Genomic DNA, 18,104 nt, shown 5'->3' with positions numbered 1-18,104 from the left:
AAAATGCAGAGTGAGATGAAGCGTCAAATCGCTAATGGCATGTGAGAAATAACCAGAAAAGAACAACTGCACGTGGCCTCTCCTTCGATAGCTCAGCTGGTAGAGCGGAGGACTGTAGATCATTCAAACTGACATCCTTAGGTCGCTGGTTCAATTCCGGCTCGAAGGAAGCTCCCCTTCCCTTTTTCAACAAACAACATTCCAAGCGCAACTAAACGCATGACACGCATTCAAACTCTTCTCTTTACATTACTCCTTCGCATATTCATCTACAGGCGCAGCAGCCCTTCTTTTCATTTTTCAAAACGCCCAGAACCTGGATCTTTGCATTCTCTTCGGCACCTGCTGGCCACCAGGGTATTCCTTTCACTACAATGCATCCAAACTCCCAGAACACAATTCAAAGTACAAGTAGACATCTGTCAGTCGGACACACCTCCTCATTGCCCCTGCACAGTCATCCCAGCAGCAACTTTCAGCTCGTGTCTAATTCAATCCACATCATTGCACTCTCGGCTGCTACTGTCATCATCTAAATTGAAATCCCTTCAAATGAAGCTCACCCGTTGCTTTGAGGACTTGCTGATGGAGACAAGCGTCTACTGTATGTGGGCAGCAGGCTGACACTAGCAGGACTTCCCTGCTGATCTCCGAGACACATGGAGATAGGTGTGCAGCGTATCCAGTGAAGCAAGTCATTGTGCGTTGTGCCATGATGCTGTGAATTCCTTCACCTTCTAGACCCTGCGTTTTTATTGTGAGAGGCAGTCCATAATTCTATTCCTATTACCAGTCAAGCTCACCACTTATTTTGGCCAGGTCACAGAGGTCCAAGTTAAGAATGTGCTGCTGCACACAAATTGGAGGGAGATTAAAATTTACAGACAGTTGCAACTATGAAGATTATTGAATTTTAGCAAGCGTCAAAGATGCACAGCCGAGGCAATTAAGGAAATTAAATGTGTGCATGATCTGCCCCTATCTCTGAGGTTGAATGAATGTCTTTCAAATAGCAAGTCAGTCACTCAGCTCACTGACATGTGAGGGCATCTCCTGAATGGCCTTCCAGACAAAGTCAGCAAATAGGTGCATTTGCAAGGTTCGCTAAGGCAGAATTGAGTGTTTGTCTGAAATTGCAATGCAAGGAGGAGGGAAAGCTTTGATCTGCAGTTTGCATCATGAAACGTTTCATTGAAAGTAGCACAGACTCTTGCTATGGAGTTCTGTTAATGGCTCAAAGTCTCACATAGCAGCAACATGCAGAGTGAGATGAAGCGTCAAATCGCTAATGGCATTTGAGAAATAACCAGAAAAGAACTACTGCGTGTGGCATATCCTTCGATAGCTCAGCTGGTAGAGCGGAGGACTGTAGATCATTCAAACTGACATCCTTAGGTCGCTGGTTCAATTCCGGCTCGAAGGAAGCTCCCCTTCCCTTTTTCAACAAACAACATTCCAAGCGCAACTAAAACGCATGACATGCATTCAAACTCTTCTCTTTACATTACTCCTTCGCATATTCATCTACAGGTGCAGCAGCCCTTCTTTTCATTTTTCAAAACGCCCAGAACCTGGATCTTTGCATTCTCTTCGGCACCTGCTGGCCACCAGGGTATTCCTTTCACTACAATGCATCCAAACTCCCAGAACACAATTCAAAGTACAAGTAGACATCTGTCAGTCGGACACACCTCCTCATTGCCCCTGCACAGTCATCCCAGCAGCAACTTTCAGCTCGTGTCTAATTCAATCCACATCATTGCACTTTCGGCTGCTACTGTCATCATCTAAATTGAAATCCCTTCAAATGAAGCTCACCCGTTGCTTTGAGGACTTGCTGATGGAGACAAGCGTCTACTGTATGTGGGCAGCAGGCTGACACTAGCAGGACTTCCCTGCTGATCTCCGAGACACATGGAGATAGGTGTGCAGCGTATCCAGTGAAGCAAGTCATTGTGCGTTGTGCCATGATGCTGTGAATTACTTCACCTTCTAGACCCTGCGCTTTTATTGTGAGAGGCAGTCCATAATTCTATTCCTATTACCAGTCAAGCTCACCACTTCTTTTGGCCAGGTCACACAGCTCCAAGTTAAGAATGTGCTGTTGCACACAAATTGGAGGGAGATTAAAATTTACAGACAGTTGCAACTATGAAGATTATTGAATTTTAGCAAGCGTCAAAGATGCACAGCCGAGGCAATTAAGGAAATTAAATGTGTGCTTGATCTGCCCCTATCTCTGAGGTTGAATGAATGTCTTTCAAATAGAAAGTCAGTCACTCAGCTCATTGACGTCTAAGGGGATCTCCTGAATGGCCATCCAGACAAAGTCAGCAAATAGGTGCATTTGCAAGGTTCGCTAAGGCAGAATTGAGTGTTTGTCTGAAATTGCAATGCAAGGAGGAGGGAAAGCTTTGATCTGCAGTTTGCATCATGAAACGTTGAATTGAAAGTAGCACAGACTCCTGCTATGGAGTTCTGTTAATGGCTCAAAGTCTCACATAGCAGCAACATGCAGAGTGAGATGAAGCGTCAAATCGCTAATGGCATGTGGGAAATAACCAGAAAAGAACACCTGCATGCGACCTCTCCTTCGATAGCTTAGCTGGTAGAGCGGAGGACTGTAGATCATTCAAACTGACATCACTCGGTCACTGGTTCAATTCCGGCTCGAAGGAAGCTCTCCTTCTCTTTTTCAACAAAAAACATTCCAAGCGCAACTCAACACATAACACCCATTCAAACTCTTCTCTTTACAATACTCCTTTGCATATTCATCGACAGGCGCAGCAGCCCTTCTTTTCATTTTTCAAAACGCCCAGAACCTGGCTCTTTGCATTCTCTTCGGCACCTGCTGGCCACCAGGGTATTCCTTTGGCTACAATGCATCCAAACTCCCAGAACACAATTCAAAGTACAAGTAGAAATCTGTCAGTCGGACACACCTCCTCATTGCCCCTGCACAGTCATCCCAGCAGCAACTTTCAGCTCGTGTCTAATTCAATCCATATCATTGCACTCTTGGCTGCTTCTGTCATCATCCGAATTGAAATACCTTCAGATGAAGCTCACCCGTTGCTTTGAGGACTTGCTGATGGAGACAAGCGTCTACTGTATTTGGGCAGCAGGCTGAAACTATCAGGACTTCCCTGCTGATCTCCGAGCCACTTGGAGGTAGGTGTGCAGCGTAGCCAGTGAAGCAAGTCATTGTGCATTGTGCCATGATGCAGTGAATTACTTCAACTTCTAGACCCTGCGCTTTTATTGTGAGAGGCAGTCCATTATTCTATTCCTATTACCAGTCAAGCTCACCTCTTCTTTTGGCCAGGTCACAGAGCTCCAAGTTAAGAATGTGCTGCTGCACACAAATTGGAGGGAGATTAAAATTTACAGACAGTTGCAACTATGAAGATTTTTGAATTTTAGAAAGCGTCAAAGATGCACAGCCGTGGCATATAAGGAAATTAAATGTGTGCATGATCTGCCCCTATCTCTGAGGTTGAATGAATGTCTTTCAAATAGAAAGTCAGTCACTCAGCTCACTGACATGTGAGGGCATCTCCTGAATGGCCTTCCAGACAAAGTCAGCAAATAGGTACATTTGCAAGGTTCGCTGAGGCAGAATTGAGTGTTTGTCTGAAATTGCAATGCAAGGAGGAGGGAAAGCTTTGATCTGCAGTTTGCATCATGAAACGTTTCATTGAAAGTAGCACAGACTCTTGCTATGGAGTTCTGTTAATGGCTCAAAGTCTCACATAGCAGCAACATGCAGAGTGAGATGAAGCGTCAAATCGCTAATGGCATTTGAGAAATAACCAGAAAAGAACTACTGCGTGTGGCATATCCTTCGATAGCTCAGCTGGTAGAGCGGAGGACTGTAGATCATTCAAACTGACATCCTTAGGTCGCTGGTTCAATTCCGGCTCGAAGGAAGCTCCCCTTCCCTTTTTCAACAAACAACATTCCAAGCGCAACTAAAACGCATGACACGCATTCAAACTCTTCTCTTTACATTACTCCTTCGCATATTCATCTACAGGTGCAGCAGCCCTTCTTTTCATTTTTCAAAACGCCCAGAACCTGGATCTTTGCATTCTCTTCGGCACCTGCTGGCCACCAGGGTATTCCTTTCACTACAATGCATCCAAACTCCCAGAACACAATTCAAAGTACAAGTAGACATCTGTCAGTCGGACACACCTCCTCATTGCCCCTGCACAGTCATCCCAGCAGCAACTTTCAGCTCGTGTCTAATTCAATCCACATCATTGCACTTTCGGCTGCTACTGTCATCATCTAAATTGAAATCCCTTCAAATGAAGCTCACCCGTTGCTTTGAGGACTTGCTGATGGAGACAAGCGTCTACTGTATGTGGGCAGCAGGCTGACACTAGCAGGACTTCCCTGCTGATCTCCGAGACACATGGAGATAGGTGTGCAGCGTATCCAGTGAAGCAAGTCATTGTGCGTTGTGCCATGATGCTGTGAATTACTTCACCTTCTAGACCCTGCGCTTTTATTGTGAGAGGCAGTCCATAATTCTATTCCTATTACCAGTCAAGCTCACCACTTCTTTTGGCCAGGTCACACAGCTCCAAGTTAAGAATGTGCTGTTGCACACAAATTGGAGGGAGATTAAAATTTACAGACAGTTGCAACTATGAAGATTATTGAATTTTAGCAAGCGTCAAAGATGCACAGCCGAGGCAATTAAGGAAATTAAATGTGTGCTTGATCTGCCCCTATCTCTGAGGTTGAATGAATGTCTTTCAAATAGAAAGTCAGTCACTCAGCTCATTGACGTCTAAGGGGATCTCCTGAATGGCCATCCAGACAAAGTCAGCAAATAGGTGCATTTGCAAGGTTCGCTAAGGCAGAATTGAGTGTTTGTCTGAAATTGCAATGCAAGGAGGAGGGAAAGCTTTGATCTGCAGTTTGCATCATGAAACGTTGAATTGAAAGTAGCACAGACTCCTGCTATGGAGTTCTGTTAATGGCTCAAAGTCTCACATAGCAGCAACATGCAGAGTGAGATGAAGCGTCAAATCGCTAATGGCATGTGGGAAATAACCAGAAAAGAACACCTGCATGCGACCTCTCCTTCGATAGCTTAGCTGGTAGAGCGGAGGACTGTAGATCATTCAAACTGACATCACTCGGTCACTTTTTCAATTCCGGCTCGAAGGAAGCTCCCCTTCCCTTTTTCAACAAAAAACATTCCAAGCGCAACTCAACACATAACACCCATTCAAACTCTTCTCTTTACAATACTCCTTTGCATATTCATCTACAGGCGCAGCAGCCCTTCTTTTCATTTTTCAAAACGCCCAGAACCTGGCTCTTTGCATTCTCTTCGGCACCTGCTGGCCACCAGGGTATTCCTTTGGCTACAATGCATCCAAACTCCCAGAACACAATTCAAAGTACAAGTAGAAATCTGTCAGTCGGACACACCTCCTCATTGCCCCTGCACAGTCATCCCAGCAGCAACTTTCAGCTCGTGTCTAATTCAATCCATATCATTGCACTCTTGGCTGCTTCTGTCATCATCCGAATTGAAATACCTTCAGATGAAGCTCACCCGTTGCTTTGAGGACTTGCTGATGGAGACAAGCGTCTACTGTATTTGGGCAGCAGGCTGAAACTAGCAGGACTTCCCTGCTGATCTCCGAGCCACTTGGAGGTAGGTGTGCAGCGTAGCCAGTGAAGCAAGTCATTGTGCATTGTGCCATGATGCAGTGAATTACTTCAACTTCTAGACCCTGCGCTTTTATTGTGAGAGGCAGTCCATTATTCTATTCCTATTACCAGTCAAGCTCACCTCTTCTTTTGGCCAGGTCACAGAGCTCCAAGTTAAGAATGTGCTGCTGCACACAAATTGGAGGGAGATTAAAATTTACAGACAGTTGCAACTATGAAGATTTTTGAATTTTAGAAAGCGTCAAAGATGCACAGCCGTGGCATATAAGGAAATTAAATGTGTGCATGATCTGCCCCTATCTCTGAGGTTGAATGAATGTCTTTCAAATAGAAAGTCAGTCACTCAGCTCACTGACATGTGAGGGCATCTCCTGAATGGCCTTCCAGACAAAGTCAGCAAATAGGTACATTTGCAAGGTTCGCTATGGCAGAATTGAGTGTTTGTCTGAAATTGCAATGCAAGGAGGAGGGAAAGCTTTGATCTGCAGTTTGCATCATGAAACGTTTCATTGAAAGTAGCACAGACTCTTGCTATGGAGTTCTGTTAATGGCTCAAAGTCTCACATAGCAGCAACATGCAGAGTGAGATGAAGCGTCAAATCGCTAATGGCATTTGAGAAATAACCAGAAAAGAACTACTGCGTGTGGCATATCCTTCGATAGCTCAGCTGGTAGAGCGGAGGACTGTAGATCATTCAAACTGACATCCTTAGGTCGCTGGTTCAATTCTGGCTCGAAGGAATCTCCCCTTCCCTTTTTCAACAAACAACATTCCAAGCGCAACTAAACGCATGACACCCATTCAAACTCTTCTCTTTACATTACTCCTTCGCATATTCATCTACAGGTGCAGCAGCCCTTCTTTTCATTTTTCAAAACGCCCAGAACCTGGATCTTTGCATTCTCTTCGGCACCTGCTGGCCACCAGGGTATTCCTTTCACTACAATGCATCCAAACTCCCAGAACACAATTCAAAGTACAAGTAGACTTCTGTCAGTCGGACACACCTCCTCATTGCCCCTGCACAGTCATCCCAGCAGCAACTTTCAGCTCGTGTCTAATTCAATCCACGTCATTGCACTCTTGGCTGCTACTGTCATCATCCAAATTGAAATCCCTTCAGATGAAGCTCACCCGTTGCTTTGAGGACTTGCTGATGGAGACAAGCGTCTACTGTATGTGGGCAGCAGGCTGACACTAGCAGGACTTCCCTGCTGATCTCCGAGCCACTTGGAGATAGGTGTGCAACGTAGCCAGTGAAGCAAGTCATTGTGCGTTGTGCCATGATGCAGTGAATTACTTCAACTTCTAGACCCTGCGCTTTTATTGTGAGAGGCAGTCCATTATTCTATCCCTATTACCAGTCAAGCTCATCACTTCTTTTGGCCAGGTCACACAGCTCCAAGTTTATACTGTGCTGTTGCACACAAATTGGAGGGAGTTTAAAATTTACAGACAGTTGCAACTATGAAGATTATTGAATTTTAGCAAGCGTCAAAGATGCCCAGCCGAGGCAATTAAGGAAATTAAATGTGTGCATGATCTGCCCCTATCTCTGAGGTTGAATGAATGTCTTTCAAATAGAAAGCCAGTCACTCAGCTCACTGACATGTGAGGGCATCTCCTGAATGGCCTTCCAGACAAAGTGAGCAAATAGGTGCATTTGCAAGGTTCACGAAGGCAGAATTGAGTGTTTGTCTGAAATTGCAAAGAAAGGAGGAGGGAAAGCTTTGATCTGCAGTTTGCATCATGAAACGTTTAATTGAAAGTAGCACAGACTCCTGCTATGGAGTTCTGTTAATGGCTCAAAGTCTCACATAGCAGCAATGTGCAGAGTGAGATGAAGCGTCAAATCGCTAATGGCATGTGGGAAATAACCAGAAAAGAACAGCTGCATGCGGCCTTTTCTTCGATAACTCAGCTGGTAGAGCGGAGATCTGTAAATCATTCAAACTGACTTCCTTAGGTCACTGGTTCAATTCTGGCTCGAAGGAAGCTCCCCATCCCTTTTCCAACAAAAAACATTCCAAGCGCAACTAAACACATGACACCCATTCAAACTTTTCTCTTTACATTACTCCTTTGCATATTCATCTACAGGCGCAGCAGCTCTTCTTTTCATTTTTCAAAACGTCCAGTACCTGGCTCTTTGCATTCTCTTCGACACCTGCTGGCCACCAGGGTATTCCTTTGACTACAATGCATCCAAACTCCCAGAACACAATTCAAAGTACAAGTAGACATCTGTCAGTCGGACACACCTCCTCATTGCCCCTGCACAGTCATCCCAGCAGCAACTTTCAGCTCGTGTCTAATTCAATCCACATCATTGCACTCTTGGCTGCTACTGTCATCATCTAAATTGAAATCCCTTCAGATGAAGCTCACCCGTTGCTTTGAGGACTTGCTGATGGAGACAAGCGTCTACTGTATGTGGGCAGCAGGCTGACACTAGCAGGACTTCCCTGCTGATCTCCGAGACACATGGAGATAGGTGTGCAGCGTATCCAGTGAAGCAAGTCATTGTGCGTTGTGGCATGATGCTGTGAATTACTTCACCTTCTAGACCCTGCGCTTTTATTGTGAGAGGCAGTCCATAATTCTATTCCTATTACCAGTCAAGCTCATCTCTTCTTTTGGCCAGGTCACACAGCTCCAAGTTTATAATGTGCTGTTGCACACAAATTGGAGGGAGTTTAAAATTTACAGACAGTTGCAACTATGAAGATTATTGAATTTTAGCACGCGTCAAAGATGCACAGCCGAGGCAATTAAGGAAATTAAATGTGTGCATGATCTGCCCCTATCTCTGAGGTTGAATGAATGTCTTTCAAATAGAAAGTCAGTCACTCAGCTCACTGACATCTAAGGGGATCTCCTGAATGGCCTTCCAGACAAAGTCAGTGTGGTGATACACCACTGTACCTCCCTACCATTGTACATAGTATATAATAGTTGTGCGTAACGTGGCCCTGTAATACTGTGTATTGTACTGTAACTCTGCAGAGGTTCGGTCACTGGTAGGTAACCCGACCTGGCCACGGAGAGCTCCGCCTTAGCCACTCCCCCGGGAGTCAGTATAAGAACCTCTTCTGGGACAGCACCCATTCTTTCTGGGGTCGTCTGTGTCGGGTAAGCCTCCCATGTAGTATATTAAAGCCTGAGTTAAAGTCTCACATGTCTTTGTGGTTCTTGACGCTTAGCGCATCAGTCAGCAAATAGGTGCATTTGCAAGGTTCGCTAAGGCAGAATTGAGTGTTTGTCTGAAATTGCAATGCAAGGAGGAGGGAAAGCTTTGATCTGCAGTTTGCATCATGAAACGTTGAATTGAAAGTAGCACAGACTCTTGCTATGGAGTTCTGTTAATGTCTCAAAGTCTCACATAGCAGCAACATGCAGAGTGAGATGAAGCGTCAAATCGCTAATGGCATGTGAGAAATAACCAGAAAAGAACGACTGCATGTGGCCTCTCCTTCGATAGCTCAGCTGGTAGAGCGGAGGACTGTAGATCATTCAAACTGACGTCTTTAGCTCGCTGGTTCAATTCCGGCTCGAAGGAACCTCCCCTTCCCTTTTTCAACAAAAAACATTCCAAGCGCAACTAAACACATGACACCCATTCAAACTCTTCTCTTTACAATACTCCTTTGCATATTCATCTACAGGTGCAGCAGCCCTTCTTTTCATTTTTCAAAACGCCCAGAACCTGGCTCTTTGCATTCTCTTCGGCACCTGCTGGCCACCAGGGTATTCCTTTGACTACAATGCATCCAAACTCCCAGAACACAATTCAAAGTACAAGTAGACATCTGTCAGTCGGACACACCTCCTCATTACCCCTGCACAGTCATCCCAGCAGCAACTTTCAGCTCGTGTCTAATTCAATCCACATCATTGCACTCTCGGCTGCTACTGTCATCATCTAAATTGAAATCCCTTCAAATGAAGCTCACCCGTTGCTTTGAGGACTTGCTGATGGAGACAAGCGTCTACTGTATGTGGGCAGCAGGCTGACACTAGCAGGACTACCCTGCTGATCTCCGAGACACTTGGAGATAGGTGTGCAACGTAGCCAGTGAAGCAAGTCATTGTGCGTTGTGCCATGATGCAGTGAATTACTTCAACTTCTAGACCCTGCGCTTTTATTGTGAGAGGCAGTCCATTATTCTATCCCTATTACCAGTCAAGCTCATCTCTTCTTTTGGCCAGGTCACACAGCTGCAAGTTTATACTGTGCTGTTGCACACAAATTGGAGGGAGTTTAAAATTTACAGACAGTTGCAACTATGAAGATTATTGAATTTTAGCAAGCGTCAAAGATGCCCAGCCGAGGCAATTAAGGAAATTAAATGTGTGCATGATCTGCCCCTATCTCTGAGGTTGAATGAATGTCTTTCAAATAGAAAGCCAGTCACTCAGCTCACTGACATGTGAGGGCATCTCCTGAATGGCCTTCCAGACAAAGTCAGCAAATAGGTGCATTTGCAAGGTTCACGAAGGCAGAATTGAGTGTTTGTCTGAAATTGCAATGCAAGGAGGAGGGAAAGCTTTGATCTGCAGTTTGCATCATGAAACGTTTAATTGAAAGTAGCACAGACTCCTGCTATGGAGTTCTGTTAATGGCTCAAAGTCTCACATAGCAGCAAAGTGCAGAGTGAGATGAAGCGTCAAATCGCTAATGGCATGTGGGAAATAACCAGAAAAGAACAACTGCATGTGGCCTCTCCTTCGATAGCTCAGCTGGTAGAGCGGAGGACTGTAGATCATTCAAACTGACATCCTTAGGTCGCTGGTTCAATTCTGGCTCGAAGGAACCTCCCCTTCCCTTTTTTCAACAAACAACATTCCAAGCGCAACTAAACGCATGACACCCATTCAAACTCTTCTCTTTACATTACTCCTTCGCATATTCATCTACAGGTGCAGCAGCCCTTCTTTTCATTTTTCAAAACGCCCAGAACCTGGCTCTTTGCATTCTCTTCGGCACCTGCTGGCCACCAGGGTATTCCTTTGACTACAATGCATCCAAACTCCCAGAACACAATTCAAAGTACAAGTAGACATCTGTCAGTCGGACACACCTCCTCATTGCCCCTGCACAGTCATCCCAGCAGCAACTTTCAGCTCGTGTCTAATTCAATCCACATCATTGCACTCTCGGCTCCTACTGTCATCATCTAAATTGAAATCCCTTCAGATGAAGCTCACCCGTTGCTTTGAGGACTTGCTGATGGAGACAAGCGTCTACTGTATTTGGGCAGCAGGCTGACACTAGCAGGACTACCCTGCTGATCTCCGAGACACTTGGAGATAGGTGTGCAGCGTATCCAGTGAAGCAAGTCATTGTGCGTTCTGCCATGATGCATTGAATTACTTCACCTTCTAGACCCTGCGCTTTTATTGTGAGAGGCAGTCCATAATTCTATTCCTATTACCAGTCAAGCTCACCACTTCTTTTGGCCAGGTCGCACAGCTCCAAGTTAAGAATGTGCTGTTGCACACAAATTGGAGGGAGATTAAAATTTACAGACAGTTGCAACTATTTTTTTTTTTTTATAAATGTTTTATTGAAAATTTTTTCCCAAACAACAATTTTTCCCCTCTTACAAAGCAAACGCAACAATAACAATACAGAAATTTTAAACAATACACAAGGAACAAAACCCCTTTATCTTTGACCTAAACTAAACCCTCCCCCTGGGTCGCTGCTGCTGGTCATCTGTCTTCCCTCTAACGTTCCCCTAGGTAGTCGAGAAATGGCTGCCACCGCCTAGTGAACCCTTGAGCCGATCCGCTCAGGGCAAACTTTATCTGCTCCAGTTTAATGAACCCCGCCATATCATTTACCCAGGCCTCCAGTCCGGGGGGTTTCGCCTCCTTCCACATGAGTAGGATCCTGCGCCGGGCTACTAGGGACGCAAAGGCCACAACATCGGCCTCTTTCGCCTCCTGCACTCCCGGCTCTTCCGCAACTCCAAATAGAGCTAACCCCCAGCCTGGTTTGACCCGGGCCTTCACCACCCGCTAAATCACTCCCGTCACTCCCTTCCAATACCCTTCCAGTGCCGGGCATGCCCAAAACATATGTGCGTGGTTTGCCGGGCTCCCGCCACACCTCCCACATCTGTCCTCCACTCCAAAGAACCTGCTCAATCTTGCTCCCGTTATGTGTGCTCTATGTAGCACCTTAAATTGAATCAGGCTAAGCCTGGCGCATGAGGAAGAGGAATTTACCCTGCTTAGGGCATCAGCCCACATACCCTCCTCTATCTCCTCCCCTAGTTCTTCTTCCCACTTTCCTTTTAGTTCGCCCACCGACTCCTCCCCCTCTTCCCTCATCTCTCGGTAAATCTCTGACACCTTGCCCTCTCCGACCCACACCCCTGAAAGCACCCTGTCCTGTATCCCCTGTGTCGGGAGCAATGGAAATTCCCTCACCTGTTGTCTAGTAAATGCCCTCACCTGCATATATCTCAAGAAATTTCCCCGGGGCAACTTATACTTTTCCTCCAATGCTCCCAAGCTCGCAAAAGTCCCATCTATAAATAAATCTCCCACCCTCCTAATTCCCAACTGGAACCAGCTCTGAAATCCTCCATCCATTCTTCCTGGGGCGAACCTATGGTTGTTCCTGATTGGGGACCCCACCAGGGCTCCCCGCACCCCTCTCTGTCGCCTCCACTGTCCCCAGATATTCAATGTTGCCGCCACCACCGGGTTCGTGGTAAACTTTTTAGGTGAGATCGGTAGCGGCGCCGTCACCAGCGCCTCTAAACTCGTCCCTTTACAGGACTTTCTCTCCAGTCGTTCCCACGCCGCTCCCTCACCCTCCATCATCCATTTACGTATCATTGCCACATTGGCGGCCCAATAGTAATCGCCCAAGTTCGGTAGTGCCAATCCTCCTCTGTCCCTACTACGCTGAAGGAACCCCCTCCTTACTCTCGGAACTTTCCCTGCCCACACGAAGCTCGTGATGCTCCTGTCTATTTTATTAAAAAAGGTCTTAGTGATTAGTATAGGGAGACATTGAAATACAAATAAGAACCTCGGGAGGACCATCATCTTAATTGCTTGCACCCTGCCCGCCAGCGATAGAGGCTGCATGTCCCACCTCTTGAAGTCCTCCTCCATTTGTTCTACCAACCGTGTCAGATTAAGTCTGTGCAAGGTTCCCCAGCTCCTAGCGATCTGAATCCCCAGGTATCGGAAGTTTCTTTCCACTTTCCTTAGAGGCAAGCCTTCTATCTCTCTACTCTGGTCCCCTGGATGTATCACAAATAATTCACTCTTCCCCATGTTTAGCCTATACCCCGAGAAATCCCCGAACCCCCTCAAAATTCGCATAACCTCTATCATTCCCCCCGCTGGGTCCGACACGTATAACAATAGGTCATCCGCATATAACGAGACTCGGTGTTCTTCTCCCCCTCTAATCACCCCTCTCCATTTCCTGGAGTCTCTCAACGCCATGGCCAGAGGTTCAATTGCCAACGCGAACAACAATGGAGACAGCGGGCATCCCTGTCTTGTTCCCCTATATAGTCGGAAATACTCCGATCTATGTCGACCTGTAACTACGCTTGCCGTTGGAGCCCCATAAAGAAGTCTAACCCAGCTAATAAACCCGTTCCCAAACCCAAACCTCCTTAACACTTCCCATAAATACTCCCACTCCACCCTATCAAATGCCTTCTCTGCGTCCATTGCCGCCACTATCTCTGCCTCCCCCTCCACTGGGGGCATCATTATCACCCCTAATAGTCGTCGCACGTTGACATTCAGTTGTCTCCCTTTTACGAACCCTGTCTGGTCTTCGTGCACCACCCCCGGGACACAGTCCTCTATCCTCGATGCCAGTACCTTTGCCAACAATTTGGCGTCCACGTTCAACAATGAAATGGGTCTATAGGACCCGCACTGCAACGGATCTTTATCCCTCTTCAAAATTAACGATATCGTCGCCTCCGACATCGTCGGGGGTAGAGTCCCCCCTTTCCTGGCCTCATTGAACGTCCTCACCATCAACGGGGCCAACAAGTCCACATATTTTCTGTAATACTCCACCGGGAACCCGTCTGGTCCTGGGGCCTTCCCTGCTTGCATGCTTCCCAGTCCCTTAATAACCTCGTCCACCCCAATCGGTGCCCCCAGGCCTACCACCCCCCGCTCCTCCACTTTCGGGAACCTCAATTGGTCCAGGAACTGTCGCATCCCCTCCTCTCCCTCTGGGGGTTGAGACCTATACAGTTCCTCATAGAAGGTCTTGAACACCTCATTTATCTTTCCTGCCCTTCGCACCGTGTCTCCCCTTTCGTCTCTAATTCCTCCTATCTCCCTCGCTGCTGCCCTCTTTCGCAATTGATGAGCCAACAGGCGACTCGCCTTTTCCCCATATTCATACCTCCTCCCCTGTGCCTTCCTCCACAGTACCTCCGCCTTTCTGGTGGTCAGAAGGTCAAATTCCGTCTGGAGTCGTCTCCTCTCCCTGTACAATTCCTCCTCCGGGGTCTCTGCAAATTCCCTATCCACCCTTAAAATCTCCCCCAGTAATCTTTCCCTTTCCTTGGCCTCTGTTTTCCTTTTGTGGGCCCCAGTGGAGATCAGTTCTCCTCTGACCACCGCTTTTAGTGCTTCCCATACCACTCCCACAGGGACCTCGCCGTCGTCATTGACCTCCAGATATCTCTCAATACACCCCCGCACTCTTGCACACACTCCCTCATCCGCCATCAGTCCCACATCTAATCGCCAGAGTGTTCTCTGCTCCCTTTCCTCTCCTAATTCCAGGTCCACCCAATGTGGGGCATGATCCGAAACCGCTATGGCTGAGTACTCCGCTTCTTCCACCCTAGAGATCAACGACCTTCCCAAAACAAAAAAATCTATCCGGGAGTACACTTTATGGACATGGGAGAAGAAGGAAAACTCCCTAGCCCTAGGTCTAAGAAATCGCCATGGATCCACTCCCCCCATTTGGTCCATAAACCCCTTAAGTACCTTGGCCGCTGCCGGCCTTCTTCCGGTCCTTGAGCTGGATCTATCTAGCCCCGGGTCCAGCACCGTATTAAAGTCCCCTCCTAAAATCAAGTTTCCTACCTCCAGGTCCGGTATACGCCCCAGCATCCGTCTCATAAATCCCGCATCGTCCCAGTTTGGGGCATACACGTTAACCAACACGACCTCCATTCCCTCCAGCCTGCCACTCACCATTACATATCTACCTCCGCTATCTGCTACGATGTTCTTTGCTTCAAATGCGACCTGTTTCCCCACCAAAATGGCCACCCCTCTATTCTTTGCGTCCAGTCCTGAGTGGAACACCTGTCCCACCCATCCTTTCCTTAGCCTAACTTGGTCCGCCACCTTTAGGTGCGTCTCTTGGAGCATAACCACGTCTGCCCTTAGTCCTTTCAAATGCGCGAGCACTCTGGCCCTTTTTATCGGTCTGTTCAGGCCTCTCACGTTCCAAGTGATCAGCCTCACTAGGGGGCTACCTGCCCCCCTCCCGTGTCGACTAGCCATTACCTTCTCTAGGCCAGTCCCATATCCCGCCTCCGCGCTCCCGCTCGCTCCCCCAGCGTCGCACACCATCCCCGCCCACCCACTCTTTAGCCATTTCCTTTTGGATTTCCGCAGCAGCAACCCAGTTGTCCCCCCCCCCCCTTCCCCCTCCCTCCTCCCCTCCCCACTAGATCTCTTTCCAGCATGATTGCTCCCCCCATATTACTTCCGTAAGTCAGCTGACTTCAACTGACCCCGGCTACTCCTGCTCACTCCTCGACCCCCCCCATGTGGGGAACTCCCATCCGCCTTGCGCCTGTCTTCCCGCCTTATTCTTTCTGGTGCGGGAACATCCGTTTACCTGACCCGCCTCTTATGGCGCAGCTCCCTTTCCCCTCCCCCTCCCCTTCCCCATTCTCCAACTATGTCCCGTCTTTCCCCCCTCACCGGCGCCCACATTTCCCCAATGTCTCCCCCCTTCCCTGTTTACTTCTCAATTAACTTCCACCGTAACATTAACAATAACATTTCCTGCAGCATCAGTCCCTCAGTTCCGATCCAATTTCTCTTCTTTGATGAAGGTCCATGCTTCCTCCGCCGTCTCGAAATAATGGTGTCTCTCCTGATACGTGACCCATAGTCTTGCCGGCTGCAGCATCCCGAACTTCACCTTCCTTTTATGCAACACCTCTTTGGCTCGGTTGAAGCTCGCCCTCCTTCTCGCCACCTCCGCACTCCAATCCTGGTACACCCGTACCACTGCATTCTCCCATCTGCTACTCCGCACCTTTTTAGCCCATCTCAGGACCTCTTCTCTATCCTTAAGGCGGTAAAATCGCACGATTATCGCCCTGGGTGGTTCTCCCGCTTTTGGTCTTCTCGCCGGAATCCGATTTGCCCACTCCACCTCCAAGGGGCCCGTAGGGGCCTCAGCACCCATCAGTGAGCTCAGCATCGTACTTGCGTACGCTCCACAGTCCACTCCTTCCACACCCTCAGGGAGACCCAGTATCCGAAGGTTCTTCCTTCGCGCTCCATTTTCTAGGGCTTCGATCCTTTCAGTACACTTTTTATGAAGTGCCTCGTGCGTCTGTGTCTTAACCGCCAGGCCCAGGATCTCGTCCTCAATATCTGTCACCTTCTGCTCCACCACGCGGAGCTCTGTCTCCTGGGTCTTTAATGTCTCCTTGAGCCCCTCAATTGCCTGTAGCAACGGGGTCAGCACCTCCCTCTTCAGCAGCTCCACGCACCGTCTCACAATTTCATGCTCAGGCCCCCATGTCGCCTGCGCTTTCTCCGCCGCCATCTTGTACCTCTCTCTTTCTGACCCTTTGGTCGACGATTCCTCGCGCTGCAGCCGACGCCGCCGGTTTTTTCCTCCTTCGTTTGGGGGGGACTCCCTTCTCACACGCCCCACACCGGGTTGCGTCGTCGAAAAATTCCCCGTTGGGGCTCTTAAAAGAGCCCGAAGGTCCGTCGGAGCTGGAGCCGCCGAAGCGTGCGGCTAGCTCGGCATCACCGCAACCGGAAGTCCCTTCAGTGGCCTTGATGAGGTCTTTTCACAGTTGTTCCCTCTGCTGCTAGAATTCACTTTTGATACAGGCCCTCAGGTCAGCTTGCAGCTTTAAGCTTGCCCTTCCCCCGTCTGCATGCTGGAAGAGGCCCTGTTTATCCTGCAGTTGCAGCCAAATCTTTTACTGTTTCTGCGTGTGTCTGGCAACCAAGAGACATACCCTTCCTGGGGGACACTGTCGGGGGAATATTGCCGCCTTCTTCCCACACCGGGAAATGTCAAACAAATGCCGTGGGGGCCCTGTAAAAGAGCCCAAAAGTCCGTTCCAAGCAGGAGCTGCCGAATATGCGACCTAGCTCTGCATAGCCGCACCCGGAAGTCCCAGACAGTTGCAACTATGAAGATTATTGAATTTTAGAAAGCGTCAAAGATGCACAGCCGTGGCATATAAGGAAATTAAATGTGTGCATGATCTGCCCCTATCTCTGAGGTTGAATGAATGTCTTTCAAATAGAAAGTCAGTCACTCAGCTCACTGACATGTGAGGGCATCTCCTGAATGGCCTTCCAGACAAAGTCAGCAAATAGGTGCATTTGCAAGGTTCGCTATGGCAGAATTGAGTGTTTGTCTGAAATTGCAATGCAAGGAGGAGGGAAAGCTTTGATCTGCAGTTTGCATCATGAAACGTTTCATTGAAAGTAGCACAGACTCTTGCTATGGAGTTCTGTTAATGGCTCAAAGTCTCACATAGCAGCAACATGCAGAGTGAGATGAAGCGTCAAATCGCTAATGGCATTTGAGAAATAACCAGAAAAGAACTACTGCATGTGGCCTCTCCTTCGATAGCTCAGCTGGTAGAGCGGAGGACTGTAGATCATTCAAACTGACATCCTTAGGTCGCTGGTTCAATTCCGGCTCGAAGGAAGCTCCCCTTCCCTTTTTCAACAAACAACATTCCAAGCGCAACTAAACGCATGACACCCATTCAAACTCTTCTCTTTACATTACTCCTTCGCATATTCATCTACAGGTGTAGCAGCCCTTCTTTTCATTTTTCAAAACGCCCAGAACCTGGATCTTTGCATTCTCTTCGGCACCTGCTGGCCACCAGGGTATTCCTTTGACTACAATGCATCCAAACTACTCAGAACACAATTCAAAGTACAAGTAGACATCTGTCAGTCGGACACACCTCCTCATTGCCCCTGCACAGTCATCCCAGCAGCAACTTTCAGCTCGTGTCTAATTCGATCCACATCATTGCACTCTCGGCTGCTACTGTCATCATCTAAATTGAAATCCTTTCAGATGAAGTTCACCCGTTGCTTTGTGGACTTGCTGATGGAGACAAGCGTCTACTGTATGTGGGCAGCAGGCTGACACTAG

The 18,104-nt window shown here is 47.9% G+C and overlaps 6 non-coding genes across 6 annotated transcripts; all 6 read left to right on the top strand.

Moving 5' to 3' along the window:
• The first annotated feature begins 81 nt into the window (after positions 1-81).
• On the top strand, positions 82-169 carry trnay-gua (transfer RNA tyrosine (anticodon GUA)). Its single transcript is given in 2 exon segments — positions 82-118; positions 134-169. It is a non-coding gene; the product is annotated as a tRNA-Tyr (tRNA).
• A 1,166-nt stretch (positions 170-1,335) lies between these two features.
• trnay-gua (transfer RNA tyrosine (anticodon GUA)) lies at positions 1,336-1,423 on the top strand. The gene is given in 2 exon segments: positions 1,336-1,372; positions 1,388-1,423. It is a non-coding gene; the product is annotated as a tRNA-Tyr (tRNA).
• Positions 1,424-3,844: 2,421 nt separating this feature from the next.
• Positions 3,845-3,932, top strand: trnay-gua (transfer RNA tyrosine (anticodon GUA)). The gene is given in 2 exon segments: positions 3,845-3,881; positions 3,897-3,932. It is a non-coding gene; the product is annotated as a tRNA-Tyr (tRNA).
• Positions 3,933-6,353: 2,421 nt separating this feature from the next.
• On the top strand, positions 6,354-6,441 carry trnay-gua (transfer RNA tyrosine (anticodon GUA)). The gene is given in 2 exon segments: positions 6,354-6,390; positions 6,406-6,441. It is a non-coding gene; the product is annotated as a tRNA-Tyr (tRNA).
• A 3,985-nt stretch (positions 6,442-10,426) lies between these two features.
• On the top strand, positions 10,427-10,514 carry trnay-gua (transfer RNA tyrosine (anticodon GUA)). Its single transcript is given in 2 exon segments — positions 10,427-10,463; positions 10,479-10,514. It is a non-coding gene; the product is annotated as a tRNA-Tyr (tRNA).
• A 7,040-nt stretch (positions 10,515-17,554) lies between these two features.
• On the top strand, positions 17,555-17,642 carry trnay-gua (transfer RNA tyrosine (anticodon GUA)). The gene is given in 2 exon segments: positions 17,555-17,591; positions 17,607-17,642. It is a non-coding gene; the product is annotated as a tRNA-Tyr (tRNA).
• The last annotated feature ends 462 nt before the right edge of the window (positions 17,643-18,104 follow it).

Source organism: Scyliorhinus torazame, chromosome 11, assembly GCF_047496885.1.
Source record: "Scyliorhinus torazame isolate Kashiwa2021f chromosome 11, sScyTor2.1, whole genome shotgun sequence".
NCBI classification, from domain to species: Eukaryota; Metazoa; Chordata; class Chondrichthyes; order Carcharhiniformes; family Scyliorhinidae; genus Scyliorhinus; species Scyliorhinus torazame.
The sequence above is the reverse complement of the archived record's forward strand: the minus strand, read 5'-3'. Positions and strand labels throughout refer to the sequence as shown.